Here is a 22,055-nt window from a genome sequence, read left to right as displayed (position 1 = left end):
CGTGGGATGGCAAAACCACAGTTATTGTTTACTGGGGTATACCAGACTTTTTTAAATATATAGATTTGCGGCTGAACAGTGAGCGACACACTCAAACTGTGCTTTTTTAGATACCAAAGGCCCAAAACTGGATAGTACAGAGATTTGACCCGTGGAACTGCAACACCACAAAGGGACTTGTCGGGCCTACACCAGACTATTTTCAACAGAAATATTTTTGTGTCACAACAGTCAGGAAACACTACTGTTCTTCTTTACGGAAAATATACCAAAACCTGAATAATAGAGATTTTTTACCTTGGGATGGCAAAACCACAGTTATTGTTTACTGGGGTATACCATACTTTTTTAAATATATAGATTTGCTGCAGAACATTGAGCGACACACTCAAACTGTGTTTTTTTATATACCAAAGGCCCAAAACTGGATAGTACAGAGATTTGACCCGTGGAACTGCAAAACCACACTGGGATTTGTCTGGCCTACACCAGACTATTTCAACAGATATATTTTTGTGTCACAACAGTCAGGAAACACTACTGTTCTTCTTTACGGAAAATATACCAAAACCTGAATAATAGAGATTTTTTACCTTGGGATGGCAAAACCACAGTTATTGTTTACTGGGGTATACCATACTTTTTTAAATATATAGATTTGCGGCTGAATATTGAGCGACACACTCAAACTGTGTTTTTTTAGATACCAAAGGCCCAAAACTGGATAGTACAGAGATTTGACCCGTGGAACTGCAAAACCACACTGGGATTTGTCGGGCCTACACCAGACTATTTTCAACAGATGTATTTTTGTGTCACAACAGTCAGGAGACACTACTGTTTTTCTTTACGGAAAATATACCAAAACCTGAAAAATAGAGATTTTTTACCGTGGGATGGCAAAACCACAGTTATTGTTTACTGGGGTATACCAGACTTTTTTAAATATATAGATTTGCGGCTGAACAGTGAGCGACACACTCAAACTGTGCTTTTTTAGATACCAAAGGCCCAAAACTGGATAGTACAGAGATTTGACCCGTGGAACTGCAACACCACACAGGGATTTGTCGGGCCTACACCAGACTATTTTCAACAGATATATTTTTGTGTCACAACAGTCAGGAGACACTACTGTTTTTCTTTACGGAAAATATACAAAAACCTGAATAATAGAGATTTTTTACCGTGGGATGGCAAAACCACAGTTATTGTTTACTGTGTTATAACAGACTTTTTTAAATATATAGATTTGCGGCTGAACATTGAGCGACACACTCAAACTGTGCTTTTTTAGATACCAAAGGCCCAAAACTGGATAGTACAGAGATTTGACCCGTGGAACTGCAACACCACAAAGGGACTTGTCGGGCCTACACCAGACTATTTTCAACAGAAATATTTTTGTGTCACAACAGTCAGGAAACACTACTGTTCTTCTTTACGGAAAATATACCAAAACCTGAATAATAGAGATTTTTTACCTTGGGATGGCAAAACCACAGTTATTGTTTACTGGGGTATACCATACTTTTTTACATATATAGATTTGCGGCTGAACATTGAGCGACACACTCAAACTGTGTTTTTTTATATACCAAAGGCCCAAAACTGGATAGTACAGAGATTTGACCAGTGGAACTGCAAAACCACACTGGGATTTGTCTGGCCTACACCAGACTATTTTCAACAGATGTATTTTTGTGTCACAACAGTCAGGAGACACTACTGTTTTTCTTTACGGAAAATATACCAAAACCTGAATAATAGAGATTTTTTACCGTGGGATGGCAAAACCACAGTTATTGTTTACTGGGGTATAACAGACTTATTTAAATATATAGATTTGCGGCTGAACATTGAGCGACACACTCAAACTGTGCTTTTTTAGATACCAAAGGCCCAAAACTGGATAGTACAGAGATTTGACCCATGGAACTGCAAAACCACACTGGGATTTGTCTGGCCTACACCAGACTATTTTCAACAGATGTATTTTTGTGTCACAACAGTCAGGAGACACTACTGTTTTTCTTTACGGAAAATATACCAAAACCTGAATAATAGAGATTTTTTACCGTGGGATGGCAAAACCACAGTTATTGTTTACTGGGGTATACCAGACTTTTTTAAATATATAGATTTGCGGCTGAACAGTGAGCGACACACTCAAACTGTGCTTTTTTAGATACCAAAGGCCCAAAACTGGATAGTACAGAGATTTGACCCGTGGAACTGCAACACCACAAAGGGACTTGTCGGGCCTACACCAGACTATTTTCAACAGAAATATTTTTGTGTCACAACAGTCAGGAAACACTACTGTTCTTCTTTACGGAAAATATACCAAAACCTGAATAATAGAGATTTTTTACCTTGGGATGGCAAAACCACAGTTATTGTTTACTGGGGTATACCATACTTTTTTAAATATATAGATTTGCGGCTGAACATTGAGCGACACACTCAAACTGTGTTTTTTTATATACCAAAGGCCCAAAACTGGATAGTACAGAGATTTGACCAGTGGAACTGCAAAACCACACTGGGATTTGTCTGGCCTACACCAGACTATTTTCAACAGATGTATTTTTGTGTCACAACAGTCAGGAGACACTACTGTTTTTCTTTACGGAAAATATACCAAAACCTGAATAATAGAGATTTTTTACCGTGGGATGGCAAAACCACAGTTATTGTTTACTGGGGTATAACAGACTTTTTTAAATATATAGATTTGCGGCTGAACATTGAGCGACACACTCAAACTGTGCTTTTTTAGATACCAAAGGCCCAAAACTGGATAGTACAGAGATTTGACCCGTGGAACTGCAACACCACACTGGGATTTGTCTGGCCTACACCAGACTATTTTCAACAGATGTATTTTTGTGTCACAACAGTCAGGAGACACTACTGTTTTTCTTTACGGAAAATATACCAAAACCTGAATAATAGAGATTTTTTACTGTGGGATGGCAAAACCACAGTTATTGTTTACTGGGGTATACCAGACTTTTTTAAATATATAGATTTGCGGCTGAACAGTGAGCGACACACTCAAACTGTGCTTTTTTAGATACCAAAGGCCCAAAACTGGATAGTACAGAGATTTGACCCGTGGAACTGCAACACCACAAAGGGATTTGTCGGGCCTACACCAGACTATTTTCAACAGAAATATTTTTGTGTCACAACAGTCAGGAAACACTACTGTTCTTCTTTACGGAAAATATACCAAAACCTGAATAATAGAGATTTTTTACCTTGGGATGGCAAAACCACAGTTATTGTTTACTGGGGTATACCATACTTTTTTAAATATATAGATTTGCGGCTGAACATTGAGCGACACACTCAAACTGTGTTTTTTTATATACCAAAGGCCCAAAACTGGATAGTACAGAGATTTGACCAGTGGAACTGCAAAACCACACAGGGATTTGTCTGGCCTACACCAGACTATTTTCAACAGATGTATTTTTGTGTCACAACAGTCAGGAGACACTACAGTTTTTCTTTACGGAAAATATACCAAAACCTGAATAATAGAGATTTTTTACCGTGGGATGGCAAAACCACAGTTATTGTTTACTGGGGTATAACAGACTTTTTTAAATATATAGATTTGCGGCTGAACATTGAGCGACACACTCAAACTGTGCTTTTTTAAATGCCAAAGGCCCAAAACTGGATAGTACAGAGATTTGACCCGTGGAACTGCAAAACCACACTGGGATTTGTCTGGCCTACACCAGACTATTTTCAACAGATGTATTTTTGTGTCACAACAGTCAGGAGACACTACTGTTTTTCTTTACGGAAAATATACCAAAACCTGAATAATAGAGATTTTTTACCGTGGGATGGCAAAACCACAGTTATTGTTTACTGGGGTATACCAGACTTTTTTAAATATATAGATTTGCGGCTGAACAGTGAGCGACACACTCAAACTGTGCTTTTTTAGATACCAAAGGCCCAAAACTGGATAGTACAGAGATTTGACCCGTGGAACTGCAACACCACACAGGGATTTGTCGGGCCTACACCAGACTATTTTCAACAGATATATTTTTGTGTCACAACAGTCAGGAAACACTACTGTTCTTCTTTACGGAAAATATACCAAAACCTGAATAATAGAGATTTTTTACCTTGGGATGGCAAAACCACAGTTATTGTTTACTGGGGTATACCATACTTTTTTAAATATATAGATTTGCGGCTGAACATTGAGCGACACACTCAAACTGTGTTTTTTTTATATACCAAAGGCCCAAAACTGGATAGTACAGACATTTGACCCGTGGAACTGCAATACCACACTGGGATTTGTCTGGCCTACACCAGACTATTTTCAACAGATGTATTTTTGTGTCACAACAGTCAGGAGACACTACTGTTTTTCTTTACGGAAAATATACCAAAACCTGAATAATAGAGATTTTTTACCGTGGGATGGCAAAACCACAGTTATTGTTTACTGGGGTATACCAGACTTTTTTAAATATATAGATTTGCGGCTGAACAGTGAGCGACACACTCAAACTGTGCTTTTTTAGATACCAAAGGCCCAAAACTGGATAGTACAGAGATTTGACCCGTGGAACTGCAACACCACAAAGGGAATTGTCGGGCCTACACCAGACTATTTTCAACAGAAATATTTTTGTGTCACAACAGTCAGGAAACACTACTGTTCTTCTTTACGGAAAATATACCAAAACCTGAATAATAGAGATTTTTTACCTTGGGATGGCAAAACCACAGTTATTGTTTACTGGGGTATACCATACTTTTTTAAATATATAGATTTGCTGCAGAACATTGAGCGACACACTCAAACTGTGTTTTTTTATATACCAAAGGCCCAAAACTGGATAGTACAGAGATTTGACCCGTGGAACTGCAAAACCACACTGGGATTTGTCTGGCCTACACCAGACTATTTCAACAGATATATTTTTGTGTCACAACAGTCAGGAAACACTACTGTTCTTCTTTACGGAAAATATACCAAAACCTGAATAATAGAGATTTTTTACCTTGGGATGGCAAAACCACAGTTATTGTTTACTGGGGTATACCATACTTTTTTAAATATATAGATTTGCGGCTGAATATTGAGCGACACACTCAAACTGTGTTTTTTTAGATACCAAAGGCCCAAAACTGGATAGTACAGAGATTTGACCCGTGGAACTGCAAAACCACACTGGGATTTGTCGGGCCTACACCAGACTATTTTCAACAGATGTATTTTTGTGTCACAACAGTCAGGAGACACTACTGTTTTTCTTTACGGAAAATATACCAAAACCTGAAAAATAGAGATTTTTTACCGTGGGATGGCAAAACCACAGTTATTGTTTACTGGGGTATACCAGACTTTTTTAAATATATAGATTTGCGGCTGAACAGTGAGCGACACACTCAAACTGTGCTTTTTTAGATACCAAAGGCCCAAAACTGGATAGTACAGAGATTTGACCCGTGGAACTGCAACACCACACAGGGATTTGTCGGGCCTACACCAGACTATTTTCAACAGATATATTTTTGTGTCACAACAGTCAGGAGACACTACTGTTTTTCTTTACGGAAAATATACAAAAACCTGAATAATAGAGATTTTTTACCGTGGGATGGCAAAACCACAGTTATTGTTTACTGTGTTATAACAGACTTTTTTAAATATATAGATTTGCGGCTGAACATTGAGCGACACACTCAAACTGTGCTTTTTTAGATACCAAAGGCCCAAAACTGGATAGTACAGAGATTTGACCCGTGGAACTGCAACACCACAAAGGGACTTGTCGGGCCTACACCAGACTATTTTCAACAGAAATATTTTTGTGTCACAACAGTCAGGAAACACTACTGTTCTTCTTTACGGAAAATATACCAAAACCTGAATAATAGAGATTTTTTACCTTGGGATGGCAAAACCACAGTTATTGTTTACTGGGGTATACCATACTTTTTTAAATATATAGATTTGCGGCTGAACATTGAGCGACACACTCAAACTGTGTTTTTTTATATACCAAAGGCCCAAAACTGGATAGTACAGAGATTTGACCAGTGGAACTGCAAAACCACACTGGGATTTGTCTGGCCTACACCAGACTATTTTCAACAGATGTATTTTTGTGTCACAACAGTCAGGAGACACTACTGTTTTTCTTTACGGAAAATATACCAAAACCTGAATAATAGAGATTTTTTACCGTGGGATGGCAAAACCACAGTTATTGTTTACTCTGGTATAACAGACTTATTTAAATATATAGATTTGCGGCTGAACATTGAGCGACACACTCAAACTGTGCTTTTTTAGATACCAAAGGCCCAAAACTGGATAGTACAGAGATTTGACCCATGGAACTGCAAAACCACACTGGGATTTGTCTGGCCTACACCAGACTATTTTCAACAGATGTATTTTTGTGTCACAACAGTCAGGAGACACTACTGTTTTTCTTTACGGAAAATATACCAAAACCTGAATAATAGAGATTTTTTACCGTGGGATGGCAAAACCACAGTTATTGTTTACTGGGGTATACCAGACTTTTTTAAATATATAGATTTGCGGCTGAACAGTGAGCGACACACTCAAACTGTGCTTTTTTAGATACCAAAGGCCCAAAACTGGATAGTACAGAGATTTGACCCGTGGAACTGCAACACCACAAAGGGACTTGTCGGGCCTACACCAGACTATTTTCAACAGAAATATTTTTGTGTCACAACAGTCAGGAAACACTACTGTTCTTCTTTACGGAAAATATACCAAAACCTGAATAATAGAGATTTTTTACCTTGGGATGGCAAAACCACAGTTATTGTTTACTGGGGTATACCATACTTTTTTAAATATATAGATTTGCGGCTGAACATTGAGCGACACACTCAAACTGTGTTTTTTTATATACCAAAGGCCCAAAACTGGATAGTACAGAGATTTGACCAGTGGAACTGCAAAACCACACTGGGATTTGTCTGGCCTACACCAGACTATTTTCAACAGATGTATTTTTGTGTCACAACAGTCAGGAGACACTACTGTTTTTCTTTACGGAAAATATACCAAAACCTGAATAATAGAGATTTTTTACCGTGGGATGGCAAAACCACAGTTATTGTTTACTGGGGTATAACAGACTTTTTTAAATATATAGATTTGCGGCTGAACATTGAGCGACACACTCAAACTGTGCTTTTTTAGATACCAAAGGCCCAAAACTGGATAGTACAGAGATTTGACCCGTGGAACTGCAAAACCACACTGGGATTTGTCTGGCCTACACCAGACTAGTTTCAACAGATGTATTTTTGTGTCACAACATTCAGGAGACACTACTGTTTTTCTTTACGGAAAATATACCAAAACCTGAATAATAGAGATTTTTTACTGTGGGATGGCAAAACCACAGTTATTGTTTACTGGGGTATACCAGACTTTTTTAAATATATAGATTTGCGGCTGAACAGTGAGCGACACACTCAAACTGTGCTTTTTTAGATACCAAAGGCCCAAAACTGGATAGTACAGAGATTTGACCCGTGGAACTGCAACACCACAAAGGGATTTGTCGGGCCTACACCAGACTATTTTCAACAGAAATATTTTTGTGTCACAACAGTCAGGAAACACTACTGTTCTTCTTTACGGAAAATATACCAAAACCTGAATAATAGAGATTTTTTACCTTGGCATGGCAAAACCACAGTTATTGTTTACTGGGGTATACCAGACTTTTTTAAATATATAGATTTGCGGCTGAACATTGAGCGACACACTCAAACTGTGTTTTTTTATATACCAAAGGCCCAAAACTGGATAGTACAGAGATTTGACCAGTGGAACTGCAAAACCACACTGGGATTTGTCTGGCCTACACCAGACTATTTTCAACAGATGTATTTTTGTGTCACAACAGTCAGGAGACACTACTGTTTTTCTTTACGGAAAATATACCAAAACCTGAATAATAGAGATTTTTTACCGTGGGATGGCAAAACCACAGTTATTGTTTACTGGGGTATACCAGACTTTTTTAAATATATAGATTTGCGGCTGAACAGTGAGCGACACACTCAAACTGTGCTTTTTTAGATACCAAAGGCCCAAAACTGGATAGTACAGAGATTTGACCCGTGGAACTGCAACACCACACAGGGATTTGTCGGGCCTACACCAGACTATTTTCAACAGATATATTTTTGTGTCACAACAGTCAGGAGACACTACTGTTTTTCTTTACGGAAAATATACAAAAACCTGAATAATAGAGATTTTTTACCGTGGGATGGCAAAACCACAGTTATTGTTTACTGTGTTATAACAGACTTTTTTAAATATATAGATTTGCGGCTGAACATTGAGCGACACACTCAAACTGTGCTTTTTTAAATACCAAAGGCCCAAAACTGGATAGTACAGAGATTTGACCCGTGGAACTGCAAAACCACACTGGGATTTGTCTGGCCTACACCAGACTATTTTCAACAGATGTATTTTTGTGTCACAACAGTCAGGAGACACTACTGTTTTTCTTTACGGAAAATATACCAAAACCTGAATAATAGAGATTTTTTACCGTGGGATGGCAAAACCACAGTTATTGTTTACTGGGGTATACCAGACTTTTTTAAATATATAGATTTGCAGCTGAACAGTGAGCGACACACTCAAACTGTGCTTTTTTAGATACCAAAGGCCCAAAACTGGATAGTACAGAGATTTGACCCGTGGAACTGCAACACCACACAGGGATTTTTCGGGCCTACACCAGACTATTTTCAACAGATATATTTTTGTGTCACAACAGTCAGGAGACACTACTGTTTTTCTTTACGGAAAATATACAAAAACCTGAATAATAGAGATTTTTTACCGTGGGATGGCAAAACCACAGTTATTGTTTACTGTGTTATAACAGACTTTTTTAAATATATATATTTGCGGCTGAACATTGAGCGACACACTCAAACTGTGCTTTTTTAGATACCAAAGGCCCAAAACTGGATAGTACAGAGATTTGACCAGTGGAACTGCAAAACCACACTGGGATTTGTCTGGCCTACACCAGACTATTTTCAACAGATGTATTTTTGTGTCACAACAGTCAGGAGACACTACTGTTTTCTTTACAGAAAATATACCAAAACCTGAATAATAGAGATTTTTTACCGTGGGATGGCAAAACCACAATTATTGTTTACTGGGGTATACCAGACTTTTTTAAATATATAGATTTGCGGCTGAACAGTGAGCGACACACTCAAACTGTGCTTTTTTAGATACCAAAGGCCCAAAACTGGATAGTACAGAGATTTGACCCGTGGAACTGCAACACCACACAGGGATTTGTCGGGCCTACACCAGACTATTTCAACAGATATATTTTTGTGTCACAACAGTCAGGAAACACTACTGTTCTTCTTTACGGAAAATATACCAAAACCTGAATAATAGAGATTTTTTACCTTGGGATGGCAAAACCACAGTTATTGTTTACTGGGGTATACCATACTTTTTTAAATATATAGATTTGCGGCTGAATATTGAGCGACACACTCAAACTGTGTTTTTTTAGATACCAAAGGCCCAAAACTGGATAGTACAGAGATTTGACCCGTGGAACTGCAAAACCACACTGGGATTTGTCGGGCCTACACCAGACTATTTTCAACAGATGTATTTTTGTGTCACAACAGTCAGGAGACACTACTGTTTTTCTTTACGGAAAATATACCAAAACCTGAAAAATAGAGATTTTTTACCGTGGGATGGCAAAACCACAGTTATTGTTTACTGGGGTATACCAGACTTTTTTAAATATATAGATTTGCGGCTGAACAGTGAGCGACACACTCAAACTGTGCTTTTTTAGATACCAAAGGCCCAAAACTGGATAGTACAGAGATTTGACCCGTGGAACTGCAACACCACACAGGGATTTGTCGGGCCTACACCAGACTATTTTCAACAGATATATTTTTGTGTCACAACAGTCAGGAGACACTACTGTTTTTCTTTACGGAAAATATAGAAAAACCTGAATAATAGAGATTTTTTACCGTGGGATGGCAAAACCACAGTTATTGTTTACTGTGTTATAACAGACTTTTTTAAATATATAGATTTGCGGCTGAACATTGAGCGACACACTCAAACTGTGCTTTTTTAGATACCAAAGGCCCAAAACTGGATAGTACAGAGATTTGACCCGTGGAACTGCAACACCACAAAGGGACTTGTCGGGCCTACACCAGACTATTTTCAACAGAAATATTTTTGTGTCACAACAGTCAGGAAACACTACTGTTCTTCTTTACGGAAAATATACCAAAACCTGAATAATAGAGATTTTTTACCTTGGGATGGCAAAACCACAGTTATTGTTTACTGGGGTATACCATACTTTTTTAAATATATAGATTTGCGGCTGAACATTGAGCGACACACTCAAACTGTGTTTTTTTATATACCAAAGGCCCAAAACTGGATAGTACAGAGATTTGACCAGTGGAACTGCAAAACCACACTGGGATTTGTCTGGCCTACACCAGACTATTTTCAACAGATGTATTTTTGTGTCACAACAGTCAGGAGACACTACTGTTTTTCTTTACGGAAAATATACCAAAACCTGAATAATAGAGATTTTTTACCGTGGGATGGCAAAACCACAGTTATTGTTTACTGGGGTATAACAGACTTTTTTAAATATATAGATTTGCGGCTGAACATTGAGCGACACACTCAAACTGTGCTTTTTTAGATACCAAAGGCCCAAAACTGGATAGTACAGAGATTTGACCCGTGGAACTGCAAAACCACACTGGGATTTGTCTGGCCTACACCAGACTAGTTTCAACAGATGTATTTTTGTGTCACAACATTCAGGAGACACTACTGTTTTTCTTTACGGAAAATATACCAAAACCTGAATAATAGAGATTTTTTACTGTGGGATGGCAAAACCACAGTTATTGTTTACTGGGGTATACCAGACTTTTTTAAATATATAGATTTGCGGCTGAACAGTGAGCGACACACTCAAACTGTGCTTTTTTAGATACCAAAGGCCCAAAACTGGATAGTACAGAGATTTGACCCGTGGAACTGCAACACCACACAGGGATTTGTCGGGCCTACACCAGACTATTTCAACAGATATATTTTTGTGTCACAACAGTCAGGAAACACTACTGTTCTTCTTTACGGAAAATATACCAAAACCTGAATAATAAAGATTTTTTACCTTGGGATGGCAAAACCACAGTTATTGTTTACTAAGGTATACCATACTTTTTTAAATATATAGATTTGCGGCTGAATATTGAGCGACACACTCAAACTGTGTTTTTTTAGATACCAAAGGCCCAAAACTGGATAGTACAGAGATTTGACCCGTGGAACTGCAAAACCACACTGGGATTTGTCGGGCCTACACCAGACTATTTTCAACAGATGTATTTTTGTGTCACAACAGTCAGGAGACACTACTGTTTTTCTTTACGGAAAATATACCAAAACCTGAAAAATAGAGATTTTTTACCGTGGGATGGCAAAACCACAGTTATTGTTTACTGGGGTATACCATACTTTTTTAAATATATAGATTTGCGGCTGAACATTGAGCGACACACTCAAACTGTGTTTTTTTATATACCAAAGGCCCAAAACTGGATAGTACAGAGATTTGACCCGTGGAACTGCAAAACCACACTGGGATTTGTCGGGCCTACACCAGACTATTTTCAACAGATGTATTTTTGTGTCACAACAGTCAGGAGACACTACTGTTTTTCTTTACGGAAAATATACCAAAACCTGAAAAATAGAGATTTTTTTCCGTGGGATGGCAAAACCACAGTTATTGTTTACTGGGGTATACCATACTTTTTTAAATATATAGATTTGCGGCTGAACATTGAGCGACACACTCAAACTGTGTTTTTTTATATACCAAAGGCCCAAAACTGGATAGTACAGAGATTTGACCCGTGGAACTGCAAAACCACACTGGGATTTGTCTGGCCTACACCAGACTATTTTCAACAGATGTATTTTTGTGTCACAACAGTCAGGAGACACTACTGTTTTTCTTTACAGAAAATATACCAAAACCTGAATAATAGAGATTTTTTACCGTGGGATGGCAAAACCACAGTTATTGTTTACTGGGGTATACCAGACTTTTTTAAATATATAGATTTGCGGCTGAACAGTGAGCGACACACTCAAACTGTGCTTTTTTAGATACCAAAGGCCCAAAACTGGATAGTACAGAGATTTGACCCGTGGAACTGCAACACCACACAGGGATTTGTCGGGCCTACACCAGACTATTTCAACAGATATATTTTTGTGTCACAACAGTCAGGAAACACTACTGTTCTTCTTTACGGAAAATATACCAAAACCTGAATAATAGAGATTTTTTACCTTGGGATGGCAAAACCACAGTTATTGTTTACTGGGGTATACCATACTTTTTTAAATATATAGATTTGCGGCTGAATATTGAGCGACACACTCAAACTGTGTTTTTTTAGATACCAAAGGCCCAAAACTGGATAGTACAGAGATTTGACCCGTGGAACTGCAAAACCACACTGGGATTTGTCGGGCCACACCAGACTATTTTCAACAGATGTATTTTTGTGTCACAACAGTCAGGAGACACTACTGTTTTTCTTTACGGAAAATATACCAAAACCTGAAAAATAGAGATTTTTTACCGTGGGATGGCAAAACCACAGTTATTGTTTACTGGGGTATACCATACTTTTTTAAATATATAGATTTGCGGCTGAACATTGAGCGACACACTCAAACTGTGTTTTTTTATATACCAAAGGCCCAAAACTGGATAGTACAGAGATTTGACCCGTGGAACTGCAAAACCACACTGGGATTTGTCTGGCCTACACCAGACTATTTTCAACAGATGTATTTTTGTGTCACAACAGTCAGGAGACACTACTTTTTTTCTTTACGGAAAATATACCAAAACCTGAATAATAGAGATTTTTTACCGTGGGATGGCAAAACCACAGTTATTGTTTACTGGGGTATACCAGACTTTTTTAAATATATAGATTTGCGGCTGAACAGTGAGCGACACACTCAAATTGTTTTTTTTTAGATACCAAAGGCCCAAAACTAGATAGTTCAGAGATTTGTCCCGTGGAACTGCAAAACCACACTGGGATTTGTCTAGCCTACACCAGACTATTTTCAACAGATATATTTTTGTGTCACAACAGTCAGGAGACACTACTGTTTTTCTTTACTGAAAATATACCAAAACCTGAATAATAGAGATTTTTTACCGTGGGATGGCAAAACCACAGTTATTGTTTACTGGGGTATACCATACTTTTTTTAATATATAGATTTGCGGCTGAACAGTGAGCGACACACTCAAACTGTGTTTTTTTAGATACCAAAGGCCGAAAACTATATAGTACAGAGATTTGACCTGCGGAACTGCAAAACCACACTGGGATTTGTCGAGCCTACACCAGACTATTTTCAACAGATATATTTTTGTGTCACAACAGTCAGGAGACACTACTGTTTTTCTTTACGTAAAATGGAGCAAAACCTGAATAATAGAGAATTTTTACCGTGGGATGGCAAAACCACAGTTATTGTTTACTGGGGTATACCAGACTTTTTTAAATATATAGATTTGCGGCTGAACAGTGAGCGACACACTCAAACTGTGTTTTTTTATATACCAAAGGCCTAAAACTGGATAGTACAGAGATTTGACCCGTGGAACTGCAAAACCACACTGGGATTTGTCTGGCCTACACCAGACTATTTTCAACAGATGTATTTTTGTGTCACAACAGTCAGGAGACACTACTGTTTTTCTTTACGGAATATATACCAAAACCTGAATAATAGAGATTTTTTACCGGGGATGGCAAAACCACAGTTATTGTTTACTGGGGTATACCAGACTTTTTAAATATATAGATTTGCGGCTGAACAGTGAGCGACACACTCAAACTGTGCTTTTTTAGATACCAAAGGCCCAAAACTGGATAGTACAGAGATTTGACCCGTGGAACTGCAACACCACACAGGGATTTGTCGGGCCTACACCAGACTATTTTCAACAGATATATTTTTGTGTCACAACAGTCAGGAAACACTACTGTTCTTCTTTACAGAAAATATACCAAAACCTGAATAATAGAGATTTTTTACCTTGGGATGGCAAAACCACAGTTATTGTTTACTGGGGTATACCAGACTTTTTTAAATATATAGGTTTGCGGCTGAACATTGAGCGACACACTCAAACTGTGTTTTTTTATATACCAAAGGCCCAAAACTGGATAGTACAGACATTTGACCCGTGGAACTGCAATACCACACTGGGATTTGTCTGGCCTACACCAGACTATTTTCAACAGATGTATTTTTGTGTCACAACAGTCAGGAGACACTACTGTTTTTCTTTACGGAAAATATACAAAAACCTGAATAATAGAGATTTTTTACCGTGGGATGGCAAAACCACAGTTATTGTTTACTGTGTTATAACAGCCTTTTTTAAATATATAGATTTGCGGCTGAACATTGAGCGACACACTCAAACTGTGCTTTTTTAGATACCAAAGGCCCAAAACTGGATAGTACAGAGATTTGACCCGTGGAACTGCAAAACCACACTGGGATTTGTCTGGCCTACACCAGACTATTTTCAACAGATGTATTTTTGTGTCACAACAGTCAGGAGACACTACTGTTTTTCTTTACAGAAAATATACCAAAACCTGAATAATAGAGATTTTTTACCGTGGGATGGCAAAACCACAGTTATTGTTTACTGGGGTATACCAGACTTTTTTAAATATATAGATTTGCGGCTGAACAGTGAGCGACACACTCAAACTGTGCTTTTTTAGATACCAAAGGCCCAAAACTGGATAGTACAGAGATTTGACCCGTGGAACTGCAACACCACACAGGGATTTGTCGGGCCTACACCAGACTATTTCAACAGATATATTTTTGTGTCACAACAGTCAGGAAACACTACTGTTCTTCTTTACGGAAAATATACCAAAACCTGAATAATAGAGATTTTTTACCTTGGGATGGCAAAACCACAGTTATTGTTTACTGGGGTATACCATACTTTTTTAAATATATAGATTTGCAGCTGAATATTGAGCGACACACTCAAACTGTGTTTTTTTAGATACCAAAGGCCCAAAACTGGATAGTACAGAGATTTGACCCGTGGAACTGCAAAACCACACTGGGATTTGTCGGGCCTACACCAGACTATTTTCAACAGATGTATTTTTGTGTCACAACAGTCAGGAGACACTACTGTTTTTCTTTACGGAAAATATACCAAAACCTGAAAAATAGAGATTTTTTACCGTGGGATGGCAAAACCACAGTTATTGTTTACTGGGGTATACCATACTTTTTTAAATATATAGATTTGCGGCTGAACATTGAGCGACACACTCAAACTGTGTTTTTTTATATACCAAAGGCCCAAAACTGGATAGTACAGAGATTTGACCCGTGGAACTGCAAAACCACACTGGGATTTGTCTGGCCTACACCAGACTATTTTCAACAGATGTATTTTTGTGTCACAACAGTCAGGAGACACTACTGTTTTTCTTTACGGAAAATATACCAAAACCTGAATAATAGAGATTTTTTACCGTGGGATGGCAAAACCACAGTTATTGTTTACTGGGGTATACCAGACTTTTTTAAATATATAGATTTGCAGCTGAACAGTGAGCGACACACTCAAATTGTTTTTTTTTAGATACCAAAGGCCCAAAACTGGATAGTTCAGAGATTTGTCCCGTGGAACTGCAAAACCACACTGGGATTTGTCTAGCCTACACCAGACTATTTTCAACAGATATATTTTTGTGTCACAACAGTCAGGAGACACTACTGTTTTTCTTTACTGAAAATATACCAAAACCTGAATAATAGAGATTTTTTACCGTGGGATGGCAAAACCACAGTTATTGTTTACTGGGGTATACCATACTTTTTTTAATATATAGATTTGCGGCTGAACAGTGAGCGACACACTCAAACTGTGTTTTTTTAGATACCAAAGGCCGAAAACTATATAGTACAGAGATTTGACCTGTGGAACTGCAAAACCACACTGGGATTTGTCGAGCCTACACCAGACTATTTTCAACAGATATATTTTTGTGTCACAACAGTCAGGAGACACTACTGTTTTTCTTTACGTAAAATGTAGCAAAACCTGAATAATAGAGAATTTTTACCGTGGGATGGCAAAACCACAGTTATTGTTTACTGGGGTATACCAGACTTTTTTAAATATATAGATTTGCGGCTGAACAGTGAGCGACACACTCAAACTGTGTTTTTTTATATACCAAAAGCCTAAAACTGGATAGTACAGAGATTTGACCCGTGGAACTGCAAAACCACACTGGGATTTGTCTGGCCTACACCAGACTATTTTCAACAGATGTATTTTTGTGTCACAACAGTCAGGAGACACTACTGTTTTTCTTTACGGAATATATACCAAAACCTGAATAATAGAGATTTTTTACCGGGGATGGCAAAACCACAGTTAATGTTTACTGGGGTATACCAGACTTTTTAAATATATAGATTTGCGGCTGAACAGTGAGCGACACACTCAAACTGTGCTTTTTTAGATACCAAAGGCCCAAAACTGGATAGTACAGAGATTTGACCCGTGGAACTGCAACACCACACAGGGATTTGTCGGGCCTACACCAGACTATTTTCAACAGATATATTTTTGTGTCACAACAGTCAGGAAACACTACTGTTCTTCTTTACAGAAAATATACCAAAACCTGAATAATAGAGATTTTTTACCTTGGGATGGCAAAACCACAGTTATTGTTTACTGGGGTATACCAGACTTTTTTAAATATATAGATTTGCGGCTGAACATTGAGCGACACACTCAAACTGTGTTTTTTTATATACCAAAGGCCCAAAACTGGATAGTACAGACATTTGACCCGTGGAACTGCAATACCACACTGGGATTTGTCTGGCCTACACCAGACTATTTTCAACAGATGTATTTTTGTGTCACAACAGTCAGGAGACACTACTGTTTTTCTTTACGGAAAATATACAAAAACCTGAATAATAGAGATTTTTTACCGTGGGATGGCAAAACCACAGTTATTGTTTACTGTGTTATAACAGCCTTTTTTAAATATATAGATTTGCGGCTGAACATTGAGCGACACACTCAAACTGTGCTTTTTTAGATACCAAAGGCCCAAAACTGGATAGTACAGAGATTTGACCCGTGGAACTGCAAAACCACACTGGGATTTGTCTGGCCTACACCAGACTATTTTCAACAGATGTATTTTTGTGTCACAACAGTCAGGAGACACTACTGTTTTTCTTTACAGAAAATATACCAAAACCTGAATAATAGAGATTTTTTACCGTGGGATGGCAAAACCACAGTTATTGTTTACTGTGGTATACCAGACTTTTTTAAATATATAGATTTGCGGCTGAACAGTGAGCGACACACTCAAACTGTGCTTTTTTAGATACCAAAGGCCCAAAACTGGATAGTACAGAGATTTGACCCGTGGAACTGCAACACCACACAGGGATTTGTCGGGCCTACACCAGACTATTTCAACAGATATATTTTTGTGTCACAACAGTCAGGAAACACTACTGTTCTTCTTTACGGAAAATATACCAAAACCTGAATAATAGAGATTTTTTACCTTGGGATGGCAAAACCACAGTTATTGTTTACTGGGGTATACCATACTTTTTTAAATATATAGATTTGCAGCTGAATATTGAGCGACACACTCAAACTGTGTTTTTTTAGATACCAAAGGCCCAAAACTGGATAGTACAGAGATTTGACCCGTGGAACTGCAAAACCACACTGGGATTTGTCGGGCCTACACCAGACTATTTTCAACAGATGTATTTTTGTGTCACAACAGTCAGGAGACACTACTGTTTTTCTTTACGGAAAATATACCAAAACCTGAAAAATAGAGATTTTTTACCGTGGGATGGCAAAACCACAGTTATTGTTTACTGGGGTATACCATACTTTTTTAAATATATAGATTTGCGGCTGAACATTGAGCGACACACTCAAACTGTGTTTTTTTATATACCAAAGGCCCAAAACTGGATAGTACAGAGATTTGACCCGTGGAACTGCAAAACCACACTGGGATTTGTCTGGCCTACACCAGACTATTTTCAACAGATGTATTTTTGTGTCACAACAGTCAGGAGACACTACTGTTTTTCTTTACGGAAAATATACCAAAACCTGAATAATAGAGATTTTTTACCGTGGGATGGCAAAACCACAGTTATTGTTTACTGGGGTATACCAGACTTTTTTAAATATATAGATTTGCGGCTGAACAGTGAGCGACACACTCAAATTGTTTTTTTTTAGATACCAAAGGCCCAAAACTGGATAGTTCAGAGATTTGTCCCGTGGAACTGCAAAACCACACTGGGATTTGTCTAGCCTACACCAGACTATTTTCAACAGATATATTTTTGTGTCACAACAGTCAGGAGACACTATTGTTTTTCTTTACTGAAAATATACCAAAACCTGAATAATAGAGATTTTTTACCGTGGGATGGCAAAACCACAGTTATTGTTTACTGGGGTATACCATACTTTTTTTAATATATAGATTTGCGGCTGAACAGTGAGCGACACACTCAAACTGTGTTTTTTTAGATACCAAAGGCCGAAAACTATATAGTACAGAGATTTGACCTGTGGAACTGCAAAACCACACTGGGATTTGTCGAGCCTACACCAGACTATTTTCAACAGATATATTTTTGTGTCACAACAGTCAGGAGACACTACTGTTTTTCTTTACGTAAAATGTAGCAAAACCTGAATAATAGAGAATTTTTACCGTGGGATGGCAAAACCACAGTTATTGTTTACTGGGGTATACCAGACTTTTTTAAATATATAGATTTGCGGCTGAACAGTGAGCGACACACTCAAACTGTGTTTTTTTATATACCAAAAGCCTAAAACTGGATAGTACAGAGATTTGACCCATGGAACTGCAAAACCACACTGGGATTTGTCTGGCCTACACCAGACTATTTTCAACACATGTATTTTTGTGTCACAACAGTCAGGAGACACTACTGTTTTTCTTTACGGAATATATACCAAAACCTGAATAATAGAGATTTTTTACCGGGGATGGCAAAACCACAGTTAATTTTTACTGGGGTATACCAGACTTTTTAAATATATAGATTTGCGGCTGAACAGTGAGCGACACACTCAAACTGTGCTTTTTTAGATACCAAAGGCCCAAAACTGGATAGTACAGAGATTTGACCCGTGGAACTGCAACACCACACAGGGATTTGTCGGGCCTACACCAGACTATTTTCAACAGATATATTTTTGTGTCACAACAGTCAGGAAACACTACTGTTCTTCTTTACAGAAAATATACCAAAACCTGAATAATAGAGATTTTTTACCTTGGGATGGCAAAACCACAGTTATTGTTTACTGGGGTATACCAGACTTTTTTAAATATATAGATTTGCGGCTGAACATTGAGCGACACACTCAAACTGTGTTTTTTTATATACCAAAGGCCCAAAACTGGATAGTACAGACATTTGACCCGTGGAACTGCAATACCACACTGGGATTTGTCTGGCCTACACCAGACTATTTTCAACAGATATATTTTTGTGTCACAACAGTCAGGAGACACTACTGTTTTTCTTTACGGAAAATATACAAAAACCTGAATAATAGAGATTTTTTACCGTGGGATGGCAAAACCACAGTTATTGTTTACTGTGTTATAACAGCCTTTTTTAAATATATAGATTTGCGGCTGAACATTGAGCGACACACTCAAACTGTGCTTTTTTAGATACCAAAGGCCCAAAACTGGATAGTACAGAGATTTGACCCGTGGAACTACAAAACCACACTGGGATTTGTCTGGCCTACACCAGACTATTTTCAACAGATGTATTTTTGTGTCACAACAGTCAGGAGACACTACTGTTTTTCTTTACAGAAAATATACCAAAACCTGAATAATAGAGATTTTTTACCGTGGGATGGCAAAACCACAGTTATTGTTTACTGGGGTATACCAGACTTTTTTAAATATATAGATTTGCGGCTGAACAGTGAGCGACACACTCAAACTGTGCTTTTTTAGATACCAAAGGCCCAAAACTGGATAGTACAGAGATTTGACCCGTGGAACTGCAACACCACACAGGGATTTGTCGGGCCTACACCAGACTATTTCAACAGATATATTTTTGTGTCACAACAGTCAGGAAACACTACTGTTCTTCTTTACGGAAAATATACCAAAACCTGAATAATAGAGATTTTTTACCTTGGGATGGCAAAACCACAGTTATTGTTTACTGGGGTATACCATACTTTTTTAAATATATAGATTTGCGGCTGAATATTGAGCGACACACTCAAACTGTGTTTTTTTTTTATACCAAAGGCCCAAAACTGGATAGTACAGAGATTTGACCCGTGGAACTGCAAAACCACACTGGGATTTGTCGGGCCTACACCAGACTATTTTCAACAGATGTATTTTTGTGTCACAACAGTCAGGAGACACTACTGTTTTTCTTTACGGAAAATATACCAAAACCTGAAAAATAGAGATTTTTTACCGTGGGATGGCAAAACCAGTTATTGTTTACTGGGGTATACCATACTTTTTTAAATATATAGATTTGCGGCTGAACATTGAGCGACACACTCAAACTGTGTTTTTTTATATACCAAAGGCCCAAAACTGGATAGTACAGAGATTTGACCCGTGGAACTGCAAAACCACACTGGGATTTGTCTGGCCTACACCAGACTATTTTCAACAGATGTATTTTTGTGTCACAACAGTCAGGAGACACTACTGTTTTTCTTTACGGAAAATATACCAAAACCTGAATAATAGAGATTTTTTACCGTGGGATGGCAAAACCACAGTTATTGTTTACTGGGGTATACCAGACTTTTTTAAATATATAGATTTGCGGCTGAACAGTGAGCGACACACTCAAATTGTTTTTTTTTAGATACCAAAGGCCCAAAACTGGATAGTTCAGAGATTTGTCCCGTGGAACTGCAAAACCACACTGGGATTTGTCTAGCCTACACCAGACTATTTTCAACAGATATATTTTTGTGTCACAACAGTCAGGAGACACTACTGTTTTTCTTTACTGAAAATATACCAAAACCTGAATAATAGAGATTTTTTACCGTGGGATGGCAAAACCACAGTTATTGTTTACTGGGGTATACCATACTTTTTTTAATATATAGATTTGCGGCTGAACAGTGAGCGACACACTCAAACTGTGCTTTTTTAGATACCAAAGGCCGAAAACTATATAGTACAGAGATTTGACCTGTGGAACTGCAAAACCACACTGGGATTTGTCGAGCCTACACCAGACTATTTTCAACAGATATATTTTTGTGTCACAACAGTCAGGAGACACTACTGTTTTTCTTTACGTAAAATGTAGCAAAACCTGAATAATAGAGAATTTTTACCGTGGGATGGCAAAACCACAGTTATTGTTTACTGGGGTATACCAGACTTTTTTAAATATATAGATTTGCGGCTGAACAGTGAGCGACACACTCAAACTGTGTTTTTTTATATACCAAAGGCCTAAAACTGGATAGTACAGAGATTTGACCCGTGGAACTGCAAAACCACACTGGGATTTGTCTGGCCTACACCAGACTATTTTCAACAGATGTATTTTTGTGTCACAACAGTCAGGAGACACTACTGTTTTTTTTTACGGAATATATACCAAAACCTGAATAATAGAGATTTTTTACCGGGGATGGCAAAACCACAGTTATTGTTTACTGGGGTATACCAGACTTTTTAAATATATAGATTTGCGGCTGAACAGTGAGCGACACACTCAA

Source organism: Phyllobates terribilis, unplaced genomic scaffold, assembly GCF_046119375.1.
Source record: "Phyllobates terribilis strain yellow unplaced genomic scaffold, ASM4611937v1 Scaffold_1__5_contigs__length_1240528914, whole genome shotgun sequence".
Taxonomy (NCBI): Eukaryota; Metazoa; Chordata; class Amphibia; order Anura; family Dendrobatidae; genus Phyllobates; species Phyllobates terribilis.
Note: the sequence above shows the minus strand (reverse complement) of the source record.